The following is a 21,420-nucleotide window of genomic DNA, read 5'->3' as shown; positions in this document are numbered from 1 at the left end:
CAGACCCACTAGGCCTATCAGGGTTTTAATTTATGTCAGCTCTAAATTTCTCCAGTGCCTACAGCGTGAATGGTATTTTACTCAAGACTTGGGTACTACCTGTTAAATTCACTGTAGTTTCCAATCTGAATTATTGCAGCCCACAGCCACAACAAATTATGTTAATTTGGACTAAAGCACTCCTAATGCAGAGTAAGGGTATCCACATGGAGAATTAATCAGAAAGAATGTATTCTGATTATAAAAAGAACAGCTGTTTTAAAATAAACTCCCTGTGAAGGAAAAATCCACATGCAAACAAATTGAAGGCAGAGTGAACTAACGTAATTGAAATGCTGATGGACCAGAAGAAAAAGGAGTTTAACAAGTAAAGTGATTAAAGGGCAAATGCACAAGCTTGCAGGCAGAGTACCTATGCCTTACTGTGTTGCAGGTCCCTGTCGCATGTCTCACCAACTGAGGCAGTCTTGCTCAGGAGTTATGTGGTTATAAGTGAAGTTAAGGGAAAGAGAGGCAGGTATCTAGGCTGTGTAAACAGGTCTGATTTCTCTCTCTCAGGGCAGTCAGTGCAAGGACTTCCAGACCAAGGGAATCTTTGCTATCATCTTAAATATGAGCTGAGTTTGGTCCAGGCAGCGTGTGTGTCTCATGTATGTCATTGAGGCAGCTGCAAGGGAAGACTCAGGAGGGGGAACAACCCAGCAAGATGCTGAATTCAGCTTTTCCTAGTGAATACTAACGCCTAAAAAATTTATAGATGGATGTGCTCGTGTCTGAAGCAACTGCCTTACAGATTTGCTGATCGTGCAGGAGCGGTATGCAAAAAAGGAGGAGGAGGGAAGGAAGGGAGGGTGGCTCTAGGACCCATGCGAGCCTTCCTGAGCAGGAGGTGGGAATTCTCCTCCAAGGCAGCAGGAGCCCGAGCCCAGCCTCAGAGCTCCTGCGGAGCCCGCAGGAAGAGCCGGGCAACTCCCCTCCTGAGCCGCGCACCCGGCTGGGATCTGCCTGCACCCCCCAGAGCCATGAACAGACTCCCACAGCTGGTGCTGTGGGTCACCGCAGTGGGTAAGTAATTTATTTTTCTGCCCCCATCTTCTTTCGCTGCAAACTCCCTCTTATGCCCGGGGACTCAGACTTATTTCATTGCCCCTTCCCTTTTACCTTTAAAACCAGTAAAGCATTATTTTCAAAGCAGTGGGGAAAAAAGGAGGGGGGAGAAAGTACTGGCATGAAACATACATAAAGTGCGTGACATGTGGGAAGATAAATCTTGATGGTTATTGATTCTAAGTAGATTTTGTTCACTGGAATGAATAGGTGATCTGTAGTTTCTTTAGAAAGGCTGCTGCTGACCGAGGCTTTTAAGCTGGAAGCAGGCGCTGTCACCGTACAAGGGTTTAGCATGAAATTAATAGCTATACCCCCGGACCATTTCACTTCTCTGATTACTGGATTACTTTCCCTGTGACTATTTTGGAGAGGTGGGTGAAAGTACTGCTTCAGGAGCAGCGAAGGTTGCTTACAGGAAAAGGTGTAGCTTGGAGAAGATGCTTTGTCTAAGGAGAGAGGTGAGGGAGATAGATAAAGGGAGAAGAAGGTACTGGGACTATGAAAGATGGAGTTATGAGCATCCACCCACAGAGTGGTGCTCAGGCTGAGTTTTGAAAGGAATCTTTGTGCCACTCTGGCATTGTCAGCTTTGGTTCTGAAACGCAGCAAGAGGAATGAAATAACAGTAAGAGAGAAGGAGGGAGATGTTAGGAGGGAAGCTACAGTAATAGGAGACAAGTTGGGAAGCGGCAGCAGGCACACAAGCAACGATGGGAGAAGGAGGTAGGAGTGGGACACATTTATTATATGTGCACAGTGGCAAGCAAACTCGTTATGAAAATTAGGAGAGAAAAACCTGCATTAGGACATGCTGAACTTCTCAGAGAGCTGAAGTTACAGTAGTACCCCCAGTGCAGAGACAGAGACACCATCTTGACCCTTAGACAAGGATCAGGAGACACTTCTGTATATCTCAGTATAACAAATCTTATTATTTCTAGGCAGGGAAGGAGGTAAGGCAAACAGGTTGTTGGGCACTACAGCTTGCTCTTGCTAGTGCAGTGAAATTCTCTGTCCCCAGCTAAATACTGAACCTGTATATATTTTCTTTTATAGGAAGACACGCTTGGACATCAGTTTTTAAGCAGGTTTCATTATTTAGTTCTATTTACAACTGAATGCCAAGACATAGCACAGAGTTTTTGATTTGGGGCTTTTTCTGGCCTGTTATTCCTATTGGGAGGAGGCTGCTTTACTGTCAAAGGGTCCCAGGTTAAGTGTACCCCACACAAGCAGAGCTGTGTGTCCCCACAGCCTCAGTTCTCATGACATGTGGTCTCATCAAGAGCTGCGAAGTATCATCCCAGTGCTTTTTGGTGGAGTGACTTTGAACATGCAAGTAAGGTTAGTGTAAGGAATAGCCATTATCTCCAAGTCTGTGATTTGAAGCATGACTGTATTAGGACAGAGATAAAAAAAAGGTGTGTTTCAGAGAGAGCAAGTAAAGAGCTGAATGAAAACAAACGTACATTTTACAATCTCTGTCCAATTTTCTGCCAAAAATAATCTAAATCACCTAGGGAGAGACTTGGATGCATGAGCATTTAACTGTGTAGCTGCTGTCACAATCTTCACATGGGGGTTGCTTGTCTCACTGGGTTATTATGGTCAGCTCTCAGGCTCTGCAGTCAATTATTTTAAAAACCAATTATGTTTCCACTGAGGGAGTTTTCCTGGAGCATATTCTCAGAGTGGCTTTACATTTCCTTCTTTATTTGGAAAGCCCAAGGTCTTGGTGATAAGGGAATTTACAAGTCCACTTTTATCTCTTTTGTTTTACTGTCTGGCATGTGCATTTCTAATGAGCTGTATCCTAAAAGGATAATTTCAGAGTTCCAATCCATTGAAAACTTTTGGCACACCAAAACACTGGAGGAGGTCGGAACTCCTTTTGGTGCAAAAATTAAGACTCTATGAAAAAATTCAGAAAGTTGTATAGAACACCAGCAGGAAAAAAAAAACCTCAGAAAGAAAACCCCTGAACCAAGAAAGGACTCAGTGCACAAATGTGCATTGTTCAGTGTCAAAGCAACTTCACAGTCATTTGGAGGCTGAGGTCACACACTAGCCTCAGGTCTCAGGAGATGGCTGGGAGGAAGGTGAAAAAAGCCACCAGATGAATGTGTGGGAGAATTTTCTTTTTATTTTAAGCACCAGCATTGCTTTGAGTCTTCATATTGGATGATTTTCCTTTGATTACTTGAGCTTGGTGGAGGGGGCTTGGTGGCGGGGGTAGGTCAGTCCTTTTCTCCTCTATGAAAAACTGGATCATGCTTGGCCAGATATCATGTTCTTGCCTTTGGGTGTGGGGGCAAACTATCTGCAAAATTACAGCACAACATACGTCCCGGGCAAACTTCAAACACCTTTTCAAAAGTGCAGTCATGTTTATGCCGTTGCTCAGAGTTTAGCTATTGAGTATAACCACAGTTCTTGAGATAATATTAGTACAGGCATTTTATCAAGTCTTTCTTTACAGCCCTTTCCACTACTTGTAGTGGAGCTGTCACAGAATAGGATATCTTATGTTTAATTTCGTCCTGAGGAATAGTTATGGTTTGGGGGTTTGTTGAATCCTTTCTAAGGCAGTGAGGCATAAGGATGTTGACGGCAGGTTTAGGAGTAAGACAGCCAGCCTTTTGTTTGTTTGTGGAATGGTATATCAGCATGGCAATGGTGAATGCCCCATTCCTGGATGCTATTTCCTCCTTGCATTTGTCAAACAAACTGTTTTCAGAAGCCCCGAAGGTTTTCTTCCTCTCCCTGGGTTTGTCTGCCTCTCAGAATTGAGCTGGCCTGTTTCATAGAGTAACATAAGCTGGTTTAAGTTTAATCAGTCCACACATGCATGAAGATGCTCATATAGGAGTACCTAATTTTGTTGTAAGCCAACTTAAAATAAACTCGTGCATCTATCTCACTTAGACAAACCTTTACCGCTTTGTGTATCCCTTTTTCTGTCTAAAGGAGAGCATGCCAAGAGTGGAAGGGGTGGGGCCCTACATTCTCTTTTGCCTCTTCATTGAAGAGCTTCTCTCTTATTTCCTTCTTCTTGTGCCTATCTCCGCTCAGTTAAAGTAGTACACAAGTACAGTAGTGGTTTCAGTATTTTCACTTAAATAGTTCCAACCAGAACAGCACCAAATGAGCCTTTAAATTTGTCTTAGGAGTTAGGTCCATGGTCCTTTACTGTGCAAATAACAGCATATCTGCAGATACTGTGCCCAGCCTGGATACGCAATTCAAGGCACTATGACTGTCACTGAAAGTCAAACATTAGGTGGATGCCTTGAAATTGAAAAAGACAGTTCTTTTTAAGTCACAGACATTACAAAGTTGAAGACCCTTTGAAACACAGTGGAAAAGGATAGGATCGATATATGGGTATCCAACAGTAGGGGAGCACATGCAGACAAACACTGGGGATTTGTAAACTACATCAAGTGGGAGGACTAAGGTGGAGGAGGATGAAACCAGGTAGTGAGCCGTGTGTACTGTTACTTTAGAGCTGAAGACAATGTCGTGTGATCAGCCATAGGAGAAATCCATCTTTCTGTCAGTGTTACATAGTTGCACAGATTCTAATTAGTCCATAAGATCAAAGTTGGCAAAAAGGATGCCCTGCTCCATCGATGTTTCAAAAGCATTCCTCTCCCGCCCCCCAGAGTCCCGAACAGATACACAGGAGGGTCCCTGTCTTCAGCCTACTTGTACGTGTGATGGTGTGCGCACTGGCTGTGCTGGTGTGTTGAAGTGCATCTGTGATGTCTGTGACTAGAGTGGAGAGAAATTTTCATCTTGAATTAATTATGGTGAAGAATGCTGGTGTGGTGACACTAAAACGCTTTATAAAGTGGTCTAGGTTTAGAGCTGTTATGCCTGGAGGTTTGTTTTGCGTGTGCGCCAGTCAGTTCATATTGAGACACTCAAGTGAGTCTAGCTGTATCAAGTATAAACTTTTGCTTAGAGAAGTCTTTTATTAGAAAATCTTAAATCTTTATTTAAAAATCTTAAAACATGATTTAGTATCAAATGTTTAGTTTTGACATGCAATGTTATAGTTCAACACTCCCTGAAATGTGTCAGTCTTTGCAATTTTATAAAACTTCTGAAAAATTTTCAGGTTGACCTGTGACAGTTTTCTTTTTTTTTTTTTTTTAATTTCTTTGGGCTTGCCAGTAACTTGGAAAATCCTGTATTAAAGCTGCCTAGTTATCTTGTAATACCACATACCGATTTGTACCTGGATTTGTGCATGCAGGTGGTTGTCCTCAGGCTGATGTTCATTACTGCATGTATACACAGTGGCTGTTACTGTTTTTTGTAGCTTGGTATTGGATCAAATTCCTCAGAAATAAAGGAAACAGATAACCTGAACTTTTTGCAAACCTTTAGGAAAAGCAGAAGCACAAAGCAGCTGCTGAGAGGAGAGGCAGGTGAGCTCTTTCCAGAAATAAATGGAGAGGAAGGAATCCATGGGGTTCTTAGTTAATGCAAATTGATGGACCTCTATGGGAATACAGTTACAACAGTGCAACATCTTGCCCTCTGTATCTGGAGACTTTTATCTGAGACTCTTACGACTAAGCATGATTTCTGTATTGAATGCTTAAATCAGAGGAGGAAAATAATGACATTAATTATGTTAATTAATTGGATCAGGCTTATAGTCTTTTCCTGTCTCTCAGCATCAGTCCTTCCTCTTACAATTCCTCTTCCTCCCATTCCATTATAATTGCTCCCCTGCTTCTCTCCTCTCCTGGCATGTAACAAACCCAGTGCTTGATGTGGCCTGCTGTCAGCAGGACAGGGTGTGCACAAAGATGAAACTTGTGGCAGGTAGCTTGGAAAAGTGGTGACTTGAGGTGTTTGGTAAGAGGTGACTTGCAGCTGGTCTGACAGATGTGCTCTGAGTGAATAGGGAGAACCAAGATCTCTTGTGAGAGTGGTGACAGACACCAGTGGGTTATATGCACGCAGGAGGAACATGTAGAGCCTTTGGTTCAGATTGTGACTGGTTCAGCACCATTAGGGGCTGGAGAGGCTATGCCTGGGGAATGCCAGGTTCCTGTCTTTTTTTCTGCTGGATGTGCAAAAGGGGAGCTCAAGGTGTAGGACCTTTACAACTGAGCAAATGTGGCATCAGGACCTCCCCACGTCTCTGCACTGCCCAAAGGACTACAGCTCCCAAGCAAGTGACATGGTGTCACTTGAAGCATTTTGCCTCCCTCAGGTGTGCTGTTTCTAAGAGCTTTCCTCAAGGTGGTGCACCTCTGCACTGCAGCTTCTTGCAGTGAGTATGATACCAGCACAACCGGGCCCATGAGGAGTAATGAAAACAGAGAGAAATGACATAAAAGGAAACAGAGATGACCTTGCAGTTTTCCTCACCTAGAAAAAGCAACTCTGCCATATGTACTGAGGAAATAAAGAACTCAGAATTTCAGTAAGATGCTCATCCACAGGCCAGGTTTTATCTTTTTAGGAGAATTTCAGGTTGGTTTCCTATATGTGCTCCTTAACATAAATCTGGCTGGAAAAACATGAAACTTTACACAATTCTGTACAACCTTGTCTTCCACTTGTTGGTGAAAACTTTTTAAGATTTCTAACTGGCTTTACATTTATTTTAGGCGGTTGGACTACATGATCGTTGTAGGTCCCTTCAAACTGAACTGTTCTATTCTGTTCCATACGAATGAAAGAAACTCCCTGACAATGGCACTGACTGAGTTTAAAAAAAACAGAAGAGACACCTATTGACACAGCAGGCTCATCAGAGTTAAACATAGTCAAGAACGAGACTGAAATATAGAATTAAAAGCTGAAGCCTTTCCAAAAAGCACAGATCTATCCTTGCAACTCAGCTTAACTTTTGCCCTATCTAGTGGGAGAGCCATGTCTGTTAATAAGACATCACAGATTTTTGGCTAATTGGTATCTGAAATCCCATAAGGTTTGGCATATCAGCCAAGAATGATGCATTTATTCATGCATTTCAGTTGCTCACTTAGGGTTTTTTTTCCCAGTCTGTAGCACAGCATGTGTTTGAAGGCATGAACAGCCAAACTTTCTTGGGTTAAAGCATCCACACCTCTCCCCTGTGTCTATATTTATGGAGATATATATTTATATATTAAAAACATAGGAGTGATAAAGTAACCGAGTGAGATCCACACTAGGAAGTGACATGGAGGAATGTGATGGTGTTTTGGTGCACTGAATAAAGTGCAGGAGGTGAGAAGTGTCTGTTTCTTCATTGTCATGGTGAAGAGTTTTTGTGCTGGAGGCAAACAAAACACAAACTGGAACTTTATTCCTGCCTTGAATCGGAACCAACCCAATAATGGCAGTCATATTGGAACTTCCATGAGAACTGAACCCGATAGGTTACTGGATCAGAGTCACAGTTCACTGAAATCTTGCTTCCCACAGCAGAGATGCTGTTGGCATGGGAGCAACCTCAAACTGTGGTGGGCTTCTGAGCAGTTTTGCATCCAGCTTCCACTTCCCCATGGGACCCTCACAAGCGCCTGCTTCCACATACCGATGCAGACCTGGTTTGAGTGGCTCTGCGGCTGTGATCAAGACCTTCTTCTACATGCTGAGGGTGATCTCTGAGTGCTCGGGCATTCACCTTTGTAGCTCTGCCTCACAACTTCTGCTCTGCTTTCCTGGCCTTAGGGAGGCGGGAGGAAACTGTAGGGATACACAGAGAGGATGGGAGGTGGCTAGGGCCGGGCAGAGGAGCAGGATGGAGGAAATCTTTTCCAGTGGAGACCATGAGCCCAGCCAGTGTGGTTTGGGATTACCAAAAAAAGGGTTAGCAGCTCTCAGCCTGAACCTGAGAAACCTCAGGCAAAGCTGAATTCAAACCAGAACTGAACTGAAAAACTCCTTTGCTTCACTGGATAGTTCATTTGGCAGTTTTGCAGACCCTGGTGTCTTGATTTTAGACAATGTAAGGGGCATGGATGATTATGCTTACACACTTCTAATATCTTAGATGTCTTGATTTTTTTTTCAATTTTCTGTTTCTATTGTTATATTTAACTGCAGTTTTAATTTTCCAAGTATCTGCTATTTATAATATTTTTTTCCTGCTGAGCTCTGAGTGATTAATACGTATTTGCTACTTTGACTTCGGCAAATAGAATCATAGAAAAGCATGACTGCTTGAAATTTCCTTGGTCTTTAACATGTTTTAGAGTTTGCTCTATGGCATTTTGATGTGTACTGTGCTGGAGTTCAGATCTCTTTACATGAGTAACACTTTTAAAGTACGTAATTCACAACAGGAGCATTTTCTGTGTTTACACTCACTACAGGAGCCCAAATAGTATTTAAAACCTCTGAAAGAAGCTCTCTTTAACCCCATGCAGGCTAACAGTTCAGCCTAGATTTTAATGAGACACTGGACTTTATGAATCTTATAAGCCCTGATAGCACAGTCATTGCAAAATACTTGCTATTACGCATTCTTTTTTTTAACTTCCCGGAAGTCCTGCATGCCTCCTGGCACTTCAGGATCTATCAGGTTCTTAGAAAAGTTTAAACTTTTCCAGAGTTTGACAGATAGTGTTGGTCAGTCTGTTGCAATCCTAGAGAAGAAATTTGAAAGTCAGTAAAATTTGAAAAAAATAACTTTGTGAATTAATTATAAGCAAAATGAGGTGAATAAACCAAGCTGGCTTTTATTTAGTTATTTCAAAAGGCCTTGTATTCTGCCTATTCAGGTGGATAGAAAAATGAAAAACTTACACAGATCTAGCTCTTTTTATCTCATCTAGAGCTGTGCTAGATTGGTCTGATTAGACACAAGGATTTAGCTTCCTCTCTAAAAGCTATTTTCATTTTTTATTTCCTGATAAGTTTTGGACAGGGCATAGCTTTTTTTATCTCTTCTCTCCGCATTGTAATTTCCAAATATTTTTTTCCTTTCTTGTGTGCCTTCCTGCATGTATATGCATGAAAATTAATGAAAGGAAAAATATGGATTTTTTTTTTTTTCCTGAAGGAGAGTAATTTTTTTTACTTATTTTAGGACCTGAAAATATATGGAAGAAAGCTTTGCTTTAAACAAGCTGTCTTCCATACTTTCCTCAGTGGATGCAGTTATACAAAACTGTACAATACTCAGGGGTTGCTCGTGATTGTGATAATATTCTAATTATATATTTAATAAATAGATTACCATTTTGCAGGGACTTATGTGGCATGTGACTGTACAGGCTATCAGCTACGGTAAATCTAGCTTATAGTTATTTTTTAATTCAGCTTCAGCAGAATTTACATTCACTGCCGTACCAGGGTACATGCAGAGTAAGTTATTTCATTACTGATAGAAACTGCTTTGTGGCTGCAAGAAGGAGGACTGACAAGAAGCAACAGCCTAATTAATAATGTTACTGACATTCTTCCACCGAGAATGGTGGGGGGTGCCTTATGTCAAGTAAATGTAGGATTTCAATGTAGAAGTGCTGATTCTTCAGCTGGATTTCTTAGGGCTCTTGAGACTGAGTGAACATGAAGCAGGTCAACATTAGCTCAGCTCTCCAGCGTTCATGCCCACTTCGACCTCTCCTGCCAACCCCCAAGTGGCAGCATGGTCTTATTTTAGCTGTGTCAGTCAGACTGCAGGGATGCTTTGAAATTACCTAGCTTAAAAGCTAGCTTTCTTTTTTGTAAATCATTTTAATGGTCCAGCTACAGTGTGACACTATACAGCTTGTGTAGGTACAATTGAGGACATGGTGATTGCTGAGGAAGGACAAGAAGGGAGTCAGTCTCCCAGTGGGGTTAGAGGAAGGCAGAGCGAGGCTCGGGAAGGAATTGTTTCGGGAAACTCTTAAGCTGTTGGGCTTTTTCTGAACCTCTCCCCCCAGTCATTGAAATAAGTATCTTGTGAAGTTCATCTGTACGGTTGGATACCTGAACTTAGACTATGTGAATACACCCTTATTGAGCTTAGTGATGTCTGCTTTCCATTCTCTCACAAGGAAGCAAGTGCTTGATGTCAACATTGTCAGCTAGATGTCAGTGAGCTGATGACCTCCATATGAATTTGTACCACTGTGAAAATACCTACAATCCTGTTGTACTAAATAGAAAAACATTGTTGTTAGCTATCTAGTTCTGTCTATGACAATTTCTTATTTTTGGACCTTGTTAGGTTTTGGCATCTAGTTATCAAAACTTTTAACAGTTTTAGGGGACACAAAATTCAGACTAGTAGTTTGAATCCTATCATTGATGTTACAGTACTGAGGAATAAGAGATGCAACTTGTTGTTGTGTGGCCTTCAAGTGTCCCCTTAGCTCTTCAGACGAAATAGTCTGTTTTCAGCTTTGACCCATACCATGTACAGACTGTTGTTAGAGAAGCTGCTCTGAAACAATTAAAGATAGGACTGAATATTTTCTGAAGGTGGAGAGCTGGGGTTTACATTTATCATGTAAAAGGGAGAGAGTAAAATAGTTTTGGGCCCAGGCTTAAATTTTATATACAAAATGTTTTATACTAACATGCACAGAAGTACTCCCATGAGTTTTCAAGAAAAGGTTAGCTACATTTAAGAATATTCTTAAGCATGTCCTTTTATTCTTGGTGACCCAAACACACAATGGAGCAAGAAACAAAGCTGGCAAGAAGTGACAGCTGAAAGTACCCTGCTTAGTCTTTCTGAGCTTGGCAAAGGGTGTGTGTATAGCAAGCACCGTTTTTCTGATACCTAAACTCCCCAAGCTCAGGTTTCACTTCACAAGATAGGGTTAAAAATCATCAAATTAAAACAAACATATTTATGAGCCATCTGGTTTCTGAGTCTTTCCAGTTTGTGTTTGCTATCCTGGGTAACTATTAAGCAATTTTTGTTGCTGTAATTTTGATGTCATTACATAGCTCCAGAAACTACATGTTTAAGAAAAACACTGTAGAGAACTGAATTCAGAATAGAATTATAAGTACTGGCAGCACTGGAGACATTTGTCATTCTTTCAGTTGTCCTAATGTACTACTAAAAGTAAATGTACAGAATAAATCCATTTTTCCTTTTAATGTGACTTTAAGTTAAGCAAAGTGAACTGGAAGGTTGTATTACCTAGCTCTTTTACAATATGCTAAGGGGAGTCAGATTTCCTAAGGCTGGTTTCCAGTTCTGCCACAAGCCTTCTGTATGATTTGGGGAAGGCTACTTAGTCTTGGTGCCTTAATCCTTGTCCTATTTTACCTATTTTATCTCCCATATTCAGATGTGGTGAGACATAAACCAGTATGTTCTAGTTCCTTGAAATAGATCCAGTGCACAGAAATTTGGGGGGGGGCTTTTTTTAATGAAATGTAATTAAGGAGAATCTATAACTCAATTTCAGTAGAAATTTAAATGTGTTGCTTTGAAAAAATAAAAAAGTTTATTCTTTCACATTGAATGTTGGGTTACTGATAAGAGCTTCGTGACAGCATTGGCTTTTCCATTGGTGGAGGAAACAAAAGTGTTCTCCTTAAAGGTGTGCATTTGTATTGCTTTTCCATAATGTATCCTTATCTGCTCCCGAGAAGGCACAGCACTGATGAATAGATGTAAAATTCCCTCTTGTTTCTCTGGTGACATGATTGATATTCTTCATGCCAGCTCGATCATTTGTGACACTGAGTCAATTTTCAGAGTATAGTTTCATCTTAGGAAGAGAGGAGAGAACATAGCTATAATTGCTGGTGTTGGGTTTCTAGGTGCAACCAAATGCTGGTGCTGTTTGAAAGTAACACGTTTTGTGAATGCTAACTAAAGTACAGTAATCAGCTTCTCTTTCTCCGTCTCCCTCATCTTTTTCACAGAGCTGTGTGCTGAAAATTATCAGTTTTTCTAAGTCAAATTTGTTTTTATGGGTCTTGCAACCTTTCTGACTATTTTGCCTGCTGTGCAAAGCTATTCCCGATCTCCTGCACCTCATCAGCCCTACTGCCACATCTTGCTTTTCCTCCTATGGCTTGGTGTCTCTTACACACACTGGGCAGGAGCACCTGGCAGGTTGAGCTCAGTGAAGGATGCGCTGGTGTCTTTAGGTCTTGTAAGAACTACACAGCTTGTTTCTCTGCTTCTGTTACTCACACCTGGCATGAGCTATAAAAGAATGCAAAGCAATCACTTGGTGTCTCTATGCCTTTAGTTGCAAAGCCCAGATTCTCAGATGCATAAAGAGGAAGAAATAAGTGTATGTAAAGAATAAAGTATACATTATTCAGGGTGAGTGTGCTGTGGAGGCGAGCATTGCTTACAGCAGCAGAGAACGCTAGCCATGATGCAAGGAAGACATTTGAAATCTTGGCTGCCAAACTGTTGAATACCCTGCTGAAATTTGTGCCCAGTTTCACATTCCACCTTCTTAGCCTCCTCTGAGTGTTTGTTTGACTGCTTTCCTCTTCTGGAGTCCAGCTGGCATTGAGAGGCTCAGCTGTTAGGAAGCCCATTTGGGAGGCTCAGCTGGCACTGGCAGACTCCACACGCTGCTGGAGCACTTGCAGGCAAAGCTGTGGTCCCTATCTTGGAAGCTGGCAACAATTTCTAGTTGAGGCTGTGAGGAAGATGTTTGAAAGGTGTTTGACTCTTGCCTAGAGCTGACAGCGCCGTGCTGGGGAGATGATAGTAGGGGTAGGTGTTTGTTCACCTTCAATGGCACAGTAACCACATCTCTTCTTCAGAGACACAGGCCTGGGCACTGCAGTGTGCCTTGGCGTGTTGATGTGGAGGTATAGCAGTGGACACAACTGCCTTCAAAGCCAAGTGCAGGCCTCCCTGTGCCCGACACGCTGCAACCTGCTCCCTCGCAGGGCCTGATCAATGAAGCCTGCCTTACTAGTGTCCTGGGAACTGAACTGGCTTTCCATCATGCCTCAGGGTAACTTTAAAACCTAGTCTTGCTCTGAGTAGAAGACAGTAAAGTAGGAATTCAGTGCCCCAACAGCAACTACTCTCTACCCAGCCCTTCCAAAATATAGAAGGATACAGTAACAGATTCTAGCTTGGATACTTCAGATGTGGGTATGGCACTATGGCAGGTTACAGGGCTCTCTTTTTCTTAATGCAAGATGAAATTACTTCTTGTCAAAGCCATTCCTAGGTACAGGGCAATGCAAATAGAACCACAGAATTCTAGAATCATTTAGGTTGGAAAAGGCCTTTGAAATCATCGAGTCCAACCATTAGTTAACCTAACGCTGCTAAGTCCACCACTAAACCATGTCCCTAAGCACCACGTCTACACGTCTTTTAAATACCTCCAGGGATGGTGACTCCACCACTTCCCTGGGCAGCCTGTTCCGAAGCTTGAAAACCCTTTCAGTGAAGAAATCTTTCCTAATATCCAATCTAAACCTCCCATGGCACAACTTGAAGCCATTTCCTCTTGTTACTTGGGAGAAGAGACCGACACCTACCTCACTACAACCTCCTTTCAGGTAGTTGTAGGGAGCAACAAGGTCCCCCTGTGAGCCTCCTTTTCTCCAGACTAAACTACCCCAGTTCCCTCAGCTGGTCCTCTTAAGGCTTGTTCTCTGGACCCTTCACCAGCTTTGTTGCTCTTCTTGAGACATGCTCCAGAACCTCAGTGTCTTTCTTGTAGTGAAATTCTTCAACATCTGCTTCCAAAAGAATATACTATCTACTATCGACTGTGCAGTTTCCTCAGAGTGCATGTGTTGTGCATGCTCTGTCATGCTTTCTCATTACTGTAGATAAAGTGGAATTCATCCTCTGCTTGCAAAGAAGCAGTAGCTTTTATTGACCAGGTAGCTGGCTGTTGTGGTGATAGGAATTCTTGGAAGTGCTTGGGACACTTCTGGTATTTACAGCCTCATTTGCAACTTCCTGATGCAGAGGAGTTGAGGCTGCTTCAGGGGGAGCTGGCACAGAAAGGATGTTTTGAGATGTGTGATTCTGTGAGAGCTCTGGAAGAAGCTCTGTTAAGCACTGATGGGAGACTGAAATGACACCAATGATTTTTCCATATTGCTGTCCTCCACTGGGATGATATCTAGTGGAGTATGAGGTGGACAGTGGGAACTCTTGACAATCATATATAGGAAAGTACAGTACTACTCAAATATGTATTTGGTCTTTTCCTGTGGATGATAATCTGCTAATTACAGCTACAATTTCAGGCTGTTTAGAGCTGAAAAGGTAAAATGAGATGCTGGATGAGCAGTCCAAGAATGATCTAAATGTACAGAAACTGTGACAGGTGTGCTGCATTTGGTGGGCACAATGAGTCCAGGAATCATAGAATCATAGAATCATAGAATCATTTTGGTTGGAAAAGACCTTCAAGATCATCAAGTCCAACCATTAACCATGCCCCCTAAACCATGCCCTGGAGTACCCTGTCCACTCGCTTTTTGAATACCTTCAGGGATGGTGAATCAACCACTTCCCTGGGAAGCCCATTCCAATGTTTGACAACCCTCTCAGTAAAAAAATTTTTCCTAATATCTAACCTAAATCTCCCTTGCCTCAACTTGAGGCCATTTCCTCTTGTCCTATCTCCAGCCACCTGACAGAAGAGACCAACACGCACCTCACTACAACCCCCTTTCAGGTAGTTGTAGAGAGCGATAAGGTCTCCCCTCAGCCTCCTCTTTTCTAGACTGAACAACCCCAGATCCTTCAGCCGCTCCTCATAAGACTTGTGCTCAAGGCCCCTCACCAACTTGGTTGCCCTTCTCTGGACATGCTCAAGCAGCTCAATGTCTTTCCTGTAGTGAGGGGCCCAAAACTGAACACAGCACTCGAGGTGCGGCCTCACCAGTGCCGAGTACAGGGGAACAACCACCTCCCTGTTCCTGCTGGCCACACTGTTCCTGATACAGGCCAGGATGCGATTGGCCTTCTTGGCCACCTGGGCACACTGCTGGCTCATATTCAGCTGGATGTCAACCAGCACGCCCAGGTCTTTCTCTGCCGGGCAGCTTTCCAGCCACTCTTCCCCAAGCCTGTAGCGCTGCATGGGGTTGCCGTGACCGAAGTGCAGGACCCGGCACTTGGCCTTGTTAAATTTCATACAATTGGCCTCAGCCCATCGATCCAGCCTGTCCAGATCTCTTTGTAGAGCCTCCCTACCCTCAAGCAGATCGACCCTGGTAGCTCCTTTCTGGATGTCAGAAGAGTGCACACTGAAAGTGTAGGAATTGTGTGGAATTAAAGAACCTTTCAGGCAGTACCTGTGGTAACCGTTAAAAGCTACATGCCACTGTGAGGTATTTTGTCACCTTGCAAGCTGCCTTATGTAAGGGACTCCACATTGATATACTGTGCTGGGGGCAGAGCCAGGTTTGCTTCAGGACTTGTCATGTTTCAGGCTTTTATTGGGGGCCAGCAGGGAGGAAAACTGCACAAGCTCTTGACCTCATGTTGTTTGCTTTCCTCAATGTGCTGGCTCATGCATGCTGGCTGGTGTCCTGCAAGCAAAGAACTAAGGCTGTCTGGTGTTCATCTTAGCTTGCTCATTTGAGGGCTGAGGAATAGAAACCTCGTTTTTCTCCCTTGTGTGGACGGGTCTGGAGTGACCCTTTGCCAATAAAGAAACCCCAGCCACAGGCCAGCAGTAGTCAGGCACTGATCTTTAGGGAGTCTCTACTGGGATATGTAGTCTTTTTCGTAATTGTCTAATAAAGGCTTGGTTAAAGCAAGTAGTTACTGAAAGGAGCTATAGTCTCATACCATTTCCCCACCGATCACTTCCAGAGAGTCAGTGCTCTTCTTGTGATTCTGGAAGAACTTAGTATTTCAGAAGGTAAGTGGTGGTGGAGCAGGCCTGGACTCCAGCAGCCACAGAGTTTCATGAATTCACTCTAATGGAAGATGGTTTTATTTTCTCTTAACAAACGTAAGAACTTGAGTTATCTAGAGAATTCAGCATTCATGTGTTATGTTCTGTTTGTTTGCATCCAGTGTTTTTTGTGTGCTTGTTTCTCGTGCATATTGACACTTTCCAGATATATCCAGAAATGCATCAGTTGTGTTTCTCAACTGCCTGCAAATGAAATAGCTCAGGACTGGTGGGAAGGACTGTCCCCAGTCATTTTCTTTCAGGCACTATTTTGTTCATTAGCATTTAATCAATTTATCCATGGTCTGAAAGGAAGTCAGAATTTTTCCCAAGAATCTTTGTTTCTTTGCAGACACTCATTCTGGTTTCTTCTGCTTTGATGTTCTTGCACTGATTTCACACTGGGGTGGAGGATTTTTGTGACATTCTCATCTTCAGCATGAAGTTTAAGACAGGCTGAAACATCTTTGAAAGGAATGAATGAGAGAGGCCCCCTTGTCTTAAAATGGATCACATCTGTGCTGGTATGGTCGAGCTATCAGTCATTTGGGTTTTCTACTAGTCATTCCCTTCCATAAAGCTGTCTGGATATAAGAGCTGGGGGATATTTTCAAAGCACAGGTTTGGGGTGTTAAGAATATCAGAATAGCCATGATAGTGTTGGCTATGCCAGTGCGCTAGAGTAATTCATAAAGTTGTCAAACCCTGAAGCTCATCCTTGCAGTAACGAGAGACAGTAACCTGAGGCCCTCTTCCTTGAGAGAAAAGAAATTCCAAATTTCACCATTTCTATTTTGGCACTGATCCTGAAGGGGTCCTTTAAAGGAAAGGAAGGACTCATTATATTTAAGGACTTCCTATCAAAAGTAAAATAAAAGCCTTCGTATGAAATATGCGCCCTTAGCTGCTTTCCAGTTGGTAAGTGTGGTATAGTAGCCCAAAGATCTCCTCTCTAAACCACACTTCACTCTCTGAACCACACCTTACTCTCTTAGAAGCCAAAAATAAAATAAAATGCCAAGATAAGGAAGTATCCTTCTAGTCATAGTTGTTCTTTACAACACAACTGACTGTCTTCTGTTTTATGTGTTCCAAGAACAGTGGGATCATCTGGCTATCATCCCCACTTTCTTCTGTGTTTCTATACTGGAGGGGAAAACAAGTGAAAAAACTGAAATGCAGGTGACCACTCTTCTGTTTGCAAAGTCAGTTTCCTACCAGAAGTGGACTGGTACAATTCATAAATCTTGGTTGTTTTAGGCTGTGAGCAAAAACTGTGTCGTGTTTTTTTCAACCCAAAGGTGATTTTATTTATTTATTTTTTTAATCCAAAAATAAAGTGCAGATCTTGGCACAAATGACAGAAGTGTCTTTGAAAATAAAGAAACAATTTGCCAAACAGCCATAAGGTAGTCTAAGTCATCCCTGACTTTTAGTCCATTCAGGAAGTCCTGAATACCAGACCTCTCCCACCCACTCAGAATCTGTTACACAAAGTTCATTGCTCACAACAGTAATCCCAATGCAGTTTGAAAAAAGATTCTGCACCTCTTACATTGTGCTGGCTGCAAGTTAAGGTATTCATACTGGAAAGTCATCTTGCAGGTGGCAAATATCTTGAACAGTGTGAACAAGCTTAGTCCTAATCCTTTCCATAAGAGGAACGTGCAGATCTTAGGAGAATGCTCAGACTCACCTTCCTCCAAAGGCTTGGCTTTCCTGCTACTCTGAAACAGTAAGCAATGAAAACATTACTATTTTTAATGTTCAGCATACCATCAGGGCTCCATACTTATTAAATTGTCTCGTTATTAAGAAGAATGTTTATATTGGTGCTGTGATTTGAGTTAGCATCCTAGCCCTATCCGGACAGATTGATTTCCTGACGACTACTCCAAGTCTCTCCTTTTTTTTTCTCAAGGTCCCTGATAGGTCACAGTTTTCTTTACAACAGAGCTTTTGCCAGCCTCATACTTACTATACCCTAGAAAGTGCCTTTCTTGCCATGCCACTGTGGTCTGTCAGGCTTCATTGACAAAGGACATCAACTGTGATCTCTAAATCAGTCTCCCACTTTTTTTTTTTTTTTTTTTTTGTCCTGTTGCTGTTGAGGAGGCCTTCCTCTTGGTTACTGCTGTCCTTCTCTGAGACACTCTTCCCTCTGGGTGAGACCTGTTGTTTGCCTTACTGATTTTTGACCTCTTCAGTCTGGAAACGGTGCCTGCCTGCCCCAACACTCTCATTGTCTTCAGTTTTATCTACATTGCTGTTTGGAGTCTGAGGTTACCTTGTAACTTGGTGCTCGCATAATTGCTGCCTCTTGCCACTGCTTTCTGTAGCCTGTTTTGTTGCTGTGCACAGACCTGCTCACTTGCACACAGTATGCTTGGGTCCACAGAAAGGCTGTGGCAGCATAGCTTCAGACAGCTTGTGTACCCTGGCACTTCCCTTTTTTAAACTCTCCTGGGCCCACCTTTTTTCCCTTTGGACTGCAGCACACCATGTCCATGGGGAGCAGTCTCAATACATTGAGCCCACTGGTTTCTGCTCTCTACTTCTAAAAGGGTGTATTGTGATTATACATAACTATCAACTAGTAGCTCCCCCTGATCCTCATATCTCATTTTGCCTTTTGGTCATTGGTTTCTTGTCTCTCTAGTTATCGGTTGTTTTTGGAGTACCTTTCTCCAATTCTCCCTTGCAGTTAAATCTGCAGCATTTAGGACTGATGTGGCATGGTCTGTAATTTATTTGTGGCGCTTTTTTTGTCAGTTGTGCTAGACTGTGAAAAATATTCCTCCAATTTCTTAATTATAATTCATGTAAACACATCCACTTCTGGAGAGAGGCTGGAGTAGCAGCCCATGGTGCTAACATAATTTCGGTCATTAAAAGTAAAAAAAAAAAAAAATCCATTCTGACTTTTCCAAGTATTGGGTTGGGATTTAAAGAGATTGTGAACTGTCCTTGTTTGACAATTATATTATTTGCGTGTCTTACATTGTTCCATTTGTATCTTTAATTAAATAAACATGTGTGTTTATATATACACACACAAAATTGGAAAATTAGTCATTCTTATTAAACTTCAAACATCTCCTCTCTCTCCTGTTTCCTCCCTTTTTTCTGCCTCTCTTCTCAATTCACATATTTTGGTTTAGTCATAGCCTACTTTGTGGGATTCCTTCAGAAATCAATAGGTGTCTGATCTAGGGAGTCTCTATTCTAATTTTCAGCTTATGCATATGTGCTTAGCATTTGCATCTTCGTGTCTCTCTGTTAATTGTCATGACTGGGTTTCATGATCCTGGCTTGTCTTTTCCTTGACATAATTTCCATCCCCTTCTCTTCATTCAATAAGCAGCAATGTCCTGGGCATTAGGTGGTTAGGGGTCAGTGCAGATTAACTTGAAACACTTTTCACTGCGGTTAACCTAGTGATCTACCTGGTCATATTTCAGTGGAGGTTATGTGAGCTCTTTTTCTTCCAGGTTTGCTAATTCCTTCACTGGAGGCTGTACAAGTGCTGATAAAACCCTGCATTTCCCTGGGCTACATGTATAAATCTTTTTTTTTTAACTTCAAATTACTTCCTAGACATCTATTTCCTTGGAAACCATTCTTTATGCCATGTGAATGCTGGACAGGGTCTGGTCCTTCATCTGCATCTTTCATCTTCAGGATTATTCTTCAAAGTTACTAGTTGATGCCAAAGTTCTCAACAGCATAATATAAACATCCTCTCCCTTTTTTGTGTTCTGATTTTTTTTGTGGGGGAGGAGATGGCATGGAGAAAAAAAAAATAGGATGTGACCCTGAAGAACTTACAGGAGACACCAAAGAATGAGCAGGATAAAAAGTTCTTCTGCCTTCTTTTTCCAGATGGCAGCCTGGGCAGTAACAGAACAGACCCCAGGTAACACAGAGTGTTGGTAATCCACTGAGGAATTTAATGCAGGGTTTTGATCATGAAGAATACAAGGGATACTGCCAGAAGATTCAGTTTTTAATCTTGTACTTTTCTCCAACCTAGTTTAGCCACTGAAGGGCTGATCCAGGCAGCAATCTTTCACTGTCATGTCAGAGATTTTTAGCACATGTTAAGAGGTACAAAGTGAACTCGTGACAAACCAATTCACTGTGTGGCACTTATAGTAGGATTCCTTTTGGCCAACTTGAGCCATTTGGTAGGTGAGCGGCTTAAGCTAGTCTTCTAGACTCTTCCTGTAATGCTTTTCTCTCTCTGTTAACTAGCTTAGATTTAACACCTAAGTACCAGGTGGCTGAAGTCATAAATCCCACTTCTATGTATTTACCGGACAATTTATGGTAAGAAATAGTTTAATCTGTTAACAGTACTCTTGTACATCCCACCTTTTCACAACTTCTGCCTATGAAAACTAAATTTTGGCATGGAACAATTGGAATCTCTCCTTCTGGAAAGGAATTTGGCAGATACTGAGAGGAGACTTGTGGCAGTACTTCCATATTTTCCTGGCGGTATTGAAGAGAAATTGGAGAAGATGGAATCTTCCATGCTGCTCCATATAGCTGGTGCCAAGGTGCTGGTGGTAGGCATACTGCTAGATGGAGTTTAGCAAAAAAATCCTGTATTCATAGTCTCATATGAAAATGTAATTTGAGAAAGATGGCCCTTTCTGACAAAGGAAAACCACAAGACCACAAGATCTGATACAGCTGCATAAATCTGATCTGTTAACTGGAAAGCTAAATTAAAAATTGAAATACTTGTGGTGTAAGTGAAAAGTAGGATGGAGCAAGTTACTGTGAAAAATAGGCTGGGCACTAGAAGAAAAGTTAGCTGTTTGTAAGGTTGGTATGAGCTGCACTTCCCTGATGTTAGAATCAATGGCACACCTATTAATAACCTGTGCCTGGCACACAGACTGTAAATGAGAGTACGTAAATGTCAGTGATCAGATTGTTGCAAATATGATGGCAAAAGTCCTCTCAAAAAAGAAACAGAAAATGTAAAGGTTGTATGCTTCTGAAACCTGCTCTCCATGAATAGACCCATAAGGTCCCTTCAAAGTACATCAGTTTATTATTCTTTTCTATTACACACAAAGCAGCTGAATATCACCGTGGAAATCAGGACTTTGCTACCCTAATGCTTCCTGGTCTGTTCCCTGGAGACTTAGCATGTTCTTTAATATCTGTACCACACAGTGGATTGTAAAGAATGCAATAACAACAAATAAACTTATGAATGCCATTAAAAAGAAAAATCCATGAAGGAAGGAAGGATGTGTTTTCATACAGATTTAGCCAAAAAGATCTCAGAAGTAATTTGGAAAGCTGATGGAGTATGTCCTTGTCATTAGAAAATCACCAGCTGCAGGTGTGGTTTTAAATTGATGGGTTTGTTGCAACTTTAGGGTGTTGGGAAGACTGACAAGAGTTCAGGAGCTGTAGGGAATGTTCATGTGGACAATGCCGTTGTAGTCTCCAAAGAATAAGGTGGGTTTAA

Source organism: Harpia harpyja, chromosome 3 (assembly GCF_026419915.1).
Source record: "Harpia harpyja isolate bHarHar1 chromosome 3, bHarHar1 primary haplotype, whole genome shotgun sequence".
Lineage (NCBI taxonomy): Eukaryota > Metazoa > Chordata > Aves > Accipitriformes > Accipitridae > Harpia > Harpia harpyja.
This window is presented reverse-complemented; position numbering follows the sequence as displayed.